Source organism: Triticum dicoccoides, chromosome 3B, assembly GCF_002162155.2.
Source record: "Triticum dicoccoides isolate Atlit2015 ecotype Zavitan chromosome 3B, WEW_v2.0, whole genome shotgun sequence".
NCBI classification, from domain to species: domain Eukaryota; kingdom Viridiplantae; phylum Streptophyta; class Magnoliopsida; order Poales; family Poaceae; genus Triticum; species Triticum dicoccoides.
Window position 1 is genome coordinate 441,514,965 of NC_041385.1, and position 5,716 is coordinate 441,520,680.

The 5,716-nt window shown below is 39.4% G+C and overlaps 1 long non-coding RNA gene across 1 annotated transcript; it reads right to left on the minus strand.

Annotated features, from left to right (window-relative positions):
- Positions 1–3,286: 3,286 nt before the first annotated feature.
- Positions 3,287–5,178, minus strand: LOC119281366. Its single transcript, XR_005138390.1, has 2 exons — positions 4,031–5,178; positions 3,287–3,920 (listed from the first exon to the last, which is right to left on the minus strand). It is a non-coding gene; the product is annotated as an uncharacterized LOC119281366 (long non-coding RNA).
- Positions 5,179–5,716: the final 538 nt, after the last annotated feature.

Below are 5,716 nucleotides of genomic sequence, written 5' to 3' on the forward strand. Positions count from 1 at the left end.
TCAATGAACATTTTTCAAACTTGATGAACTTTTTCAAAAGTGATGAATTTTTTCCAAATTAACTGAACTTTTTAAAAAAAATGTAATCTTTATTGACAAAATTGATGAACTTTTTTCAGATTTTGTGAATTTTTTTCAAATTGATGATTTTTTACAAATCAATGAGCTTATTTTTCAAATTCGTTGAACTTTTTTAAAATTGATGAACTTTTTTCAAAATTGATAACTTTGTCCAAATTCAACGAACATTTTTTTCAAAAATTAATTTTTTTTTCCAAGTTGATGAACTTCTTGTAAAAAAACTTGTTACGATTTTTCAAATTCATAAACTTATATCAAATTCTTTTTTGCTAATTGAATGAACGTTCTTACATATTTAAATTAAAAAAATTGAATTCATGAACTTTTTAAATTAGTAAAAAGATGCAATGAGTTTTTTAAAAAAGTCCAGGGTTTTACACAAGTGTTCCCAAGAAATAAAAAGGCGAGGAAACAATCCACGTAGTGACATATCGGGGAAGGAAGTCAACGCGAAGCGAGCAGCGATCAGCATCGAGTGATTGGCAACGCGCATTAGGGGCGCGCGTGAGTGCCAGCAAGATTTCGGGGTGCTGAAGGCTGCAGTGACTATATCATGCATATAGCAAAGATATACAGTTCGCTCACCAGAAGGTTTTGCTCCATCTGTAGCTATTAGGCAGGGCCATTGTCGTTTTCTTATTCCTTGTTTGATTGATCGAGACGTTCGCTCTCTTCTTCTGTTTTTCTGTTTTCTTTTATTGTTTTTCAATTTTCTCTGTTTTTTCAGTGGTTTTCTTTAGCTTTCTATTTTTCTATGTTTTTTCATCGGTCTTCTTCGTTTTTTCATGGTTTTCACTAGTTTTTATTTCTTTTGTTACTTTCTCTAGCTTAGGGCCATTTTTCTATTTGTATTATATACATGTTTAGTAATTTTAAATATAGTTTCTTTAAATATTTTTTGATATCTACTTTTATTTAATTATGTTGTAAATTTTTCATCTACATCAGAAACATTTTTTTATACATGTTTAATATTTTTCAAATACATGATCAATATTTTGCTTGTGCATCTTCGACATGCAACTCGCCTGACTCAGTTGTTTGGCCACGCTCGGCACATTACTTGTCCATGACACCTACTAGTTGTATGTTCATCTTGACACGCAATTTGCCCTGACACTCGACCCACTCACCCGACCTAGTTGCATGTTCATTCTCATCTCGCAACTTGCCCGAACCAATCGCATGCTCACCCTTAACACGCAATTCGCCCGAGCCAATTACATGTCCATCCCGGACATGCAACTTGCCTGGCCCTGACCTAGTTGTTGTTCACGCTTCACACACAACTTTCCCGCCCTAGACCCAGTTGTTTGTCTACCCTAAACATGGAACTCATCTGACCCAGTTGACCAGTTGCAGCCAAATCCTTTTTGGCGCCCTCAGCGCCGAATACAGCGTTAACGGTACAGGCACACACCCCACCCAGCACTGCGCGACAGGCCAGCTCACATTCCCCTTTTATTAAAAACTGATGCAAAATATCAAGTGCGGGACGAGGATTCAAACCCGCGCCCTAGCGGTTAAGTGTGCCACGCCATAACCACCACGCTACTCGCCGTTCTACGATCAATTACATTTTCTTACCTCTTTTCTTCTTTCTTTCCTTTTTCTTTTTCTTTTTCTAATTCGATGAAAAAAGGTCACGGATTTCCTGAATTTTTTTCAACTTTAATGAACTTCCAAATTGGATTACTATTTTTCAAGTTCGATGATCTTTTTTCAAATTCAATGAACTTTTCTCCAAATTCATTGAATTTATTTTCAAATCTGATGAACTTTTTTCCAAATCCGATGAACTTTTCCAAATTTGATGACTTGTTCCAAATCCGATGAACTTTTTTTCAAATCCGATGAATTTTTTTCATTTTTTGTGTTCAAAATTGATGAACTTTTTTTAGAATTGATGAACTTTCGGAAATTCATGAACTGTTTTTCAAATTCGTAAATTTTCAGATTCATGTGTTTTTCAGTTTTGTGAACGAAAGGACGAACAACAAAACAAACAACAACGAACGAACGAAGGAAACGTGAGTGAGCGATCGAAGAAAAGGAAGTTGTGGGCGTGCTAGCTGGGCCGGCCCATGCGAGGCTGCTGCGTGAGCGCCCACTAAGCGAACGGGCGCATAAGGCGCCGAAGAGGATGTCTCCCAGTTGCATGTCCACCCCTGATATGCAACTCGTCAGACCATGCATGCCCACTATTGACACGCAACTCGCACACGCCCAATTGCTTGTCTACCATCGACACGAAACCCGCCGACCTAGTTGCATGTCCATCCATGACACGCAACTCGCCCGACCTAACCCAGTTCCACGTATACGATAAATCATGGGCATAATTTGATCACACTCTTAGAATTTTTTTATCTGGTTACAATGCACGGGCATTGTCCAAATTCAAATAATAAAAGCCCTGATCATGATCTGTTGTTTTTATTCTTTGCGAGAAAACTATATGTTGCATATTTCGAGTCAGAAGAAGCGCTCGTCTACAGTGCTTGCTCATGGGTTGCATTAAAAAATGTTTATAGTGTATTTTAAATAGAAATTTTCATCATCTTTTGAAAAATGTATATCACATATTTAAAATATGTTGACCATGTTTTTAAAGATGTTCAGCATGTTTTTAGAAGAAGAAAATCATCTTTTTTTACGAAATGTTCGTCACATATTTATAAAAGGTTCATGTCTATTTAAATAAATATGCATATCGTTCTAAAACATATTTACCGTGTATCTTCAAAAGGTTTATTGTGTATTTCAGAAAACTAGATGAAACCCCGCGCGTTGCTGCGGGATGTTTGGTCAATAATTTTTAAGAAATTGCATGAAGTGCTAATGAGGTTATTTGACAATATTGAGTAGGTTGCTATCTTGTGCAATCAAAACTGAAGTATAACTCCTGGATGATCGACAAATTCAGTTGGTTATGATGCTTAAAATAATAGTTATGTCTATAATGATCAAACAGAAGGAATCTCTTGTTGTGCAATTTCCCCCCTGAAATATATGTGAACCAAATTTATACATAAAATCAAACTGTTTCTTGCTTATCTGGTTTTGGCTCAATAGCTCAACATCTTAATGAAGAATGAACTTGGTAAATCAGTTTCTCTGATTGGACTCAAATAAGCCAAATATGTTGACAACATGAATACCAAAAGAGAAACTACGACCCTTTAGTGGAATTACCATGGAAACATAACTTGAGAGGGACAAACATAATCTGCAGGTTGCAAAACAAATACAACATGAAATGACTACTACCTACAAATCTTTGCATGTGGTGACTTAAGACACCAGAGTAAAAACAATGTCATCTCAGTAGCTCAATGCCTACTTACAAATCCTACTATCCGCACTGGAGATTGCAAATAATTTGCAAGCATCATTATCAGAAGACAGTGAACGGAGATACTAATACTCTACGACCATGTAGGTGCAGCTAACTTTGTCGAAAATATAACATAAACCACCCTCCCTCCTGAAAGAACATATATATCAAGTCAAACTAAGAAGTATCTTATGAAATGCAAGAGAATGAAAAACATGCTTAACAAAAGTATATAGTGTAATTCCTCCAATAAAAAAATCCATTAAGAGGGTTTCAGAGTTCAGAATAGCGTACCTCTCAAAGCTATTTAAACATGCTTAGAATTTCAAAAACCAACCATGTAAAGAAAAATCCTTACACTACTATTATATCTCACAATATAAACTTCACAATGTTTAACCGTCCACGAGAGGTAAATTTGGATGCATCTCCAGGATATACATGATAATCCGATTTAAGTACAGGGATGTTCATATGTGACATGAATCGCCTTCAGGGATTTCTACAAAAAAAAAAGGTGGAAGAAATGATGGTAAATTAGCTAAGGCCATAGGTGCCATGCTAATTTTGTCTAATGAGAGAGAAAACCGAACCCATGCCCTCGAACGTCACCTTGGTCCTCTTCTTCCACCCGGGCTTCACCTGAATGGTCTGCATCACCTCCTTCATGGCGATAGGCCTGTCAGTCAAGAACCAAATCATTTAGGTGATGGTCAATGATCAGTACCATAAAAAAATGTGAGCTTGATAATGCGATCAAGTGGTACGAATAGTGTCACTGTCCCCTGTACCAGCTGGGCCTGCACCCTCATATGCAGGCAGTATACCTAAATTACATGTCCCCTGATGCCCTGAAGGACCACACGCCACGCATTTCGACAGGTTATAGTCTCCAAAACAGAGGTATTCAACCAAATGCACAAATTACTACATTGAAAATTATGCTACTCACATCAAAAAAAGAAAAGTATGCAACGTACCTCTTATTACCTGCCAATGAATCTTCTTCTGATTAAATGTTGTCATCGTCCAAAACCCCATGGCGAAATTTTTGAACAAAACGTCTTCAGCAAAATAAATTCTGGGATCTCTCTCACCTTACCAAACTCTAGATGATCACGATTCAACACCAGACAAATTTTATATCAAATCTTCCAATGATGCAGCAGAAACAAAATATCATTTCCCCCTCGCCTTTTAGGCAGAGCTTGGTTGAAAAAAGGGGTCGTCCACCATTGCGGCTGTGGCAGGGGTCATATGTCATCGCGCCAGGCCGTGCGCCGCCGCTGCCTTCGGCCGCAATGCCGCAGTACGGGCCTCGTCGGGAGCAGTGAAGGGCCGAGGGCCCCCGGGCCATGCGTCGCGCGCCCGTGAGTGGACATGGACGTTGGCCATCTGAACCGCGGACACGGACGGAGGCGTGGGGGCTGATTGCCGTAGACGTCGCCGCCACGCCGAGATCTGGGTATTCGCCGCCGCTGCCGTCTGCATCCGCGTGGCATGTGGATTCGTCGGCGGGCACTGCATTGACGCGCGCCGGGGAGTGCATCGCTGTTGCTGTCGGGCTATGCTTCTTGTGGAGGTGGGTTGGCTCAAGCCATGGACCTCGTGTCGAACTGGGGCACCGGGGTTGTTTCCTGGCGTTGTTTGCTGGCCTTGTGTGATGGAGAATCGCTGCGGGAGGGGAGGAGACGCTGATGCATTGGAGCTTTGGGTGGGGAGCAGTGGGGAACCGACGATGAGATATTAATGGATGCGTACCGGAGGTTGAAACGGAAGATCTGAAAGCAGTGGGGAACCGACGATGAAATATAAGTGAAGATGTCGTAATTGCTTCGTAAGAGATGCGAAGAGATGGAGCAATGGGCTCCTGTTGGGCTTCTTATCAGTTGAGGCCTTTTCACTTAGAGTCGAATCATATGGAAAAACATGTTGTGTTAAAGAAAAATGCTGACGTGGTGAGCTGCATGATTAAAATAATTAAGAGTAATTGATGATGTGGCAAGCCGCTGAGGTGGATAGGCTGCATGTCAAGAGAAATAGGTTAGTGGGGATGAACTATTTAGGTATTATAGATATTTGTGGTGTATCTCGAAAATGTATTTCAAAAACGTTCGTTAGGGCATTTTAAAATATGTTGACACTTTTTAAAAACATGTTGACACTATTTAAAATTGCATCAACATTTGTATATATATGTGAACATTTTTCTTCATGCATGAACATTTGTATATATATGGACATTTTATTTTATTCTAAACGTTATATGCACAAAACTAGTGAAATGCTTTTCTTTTT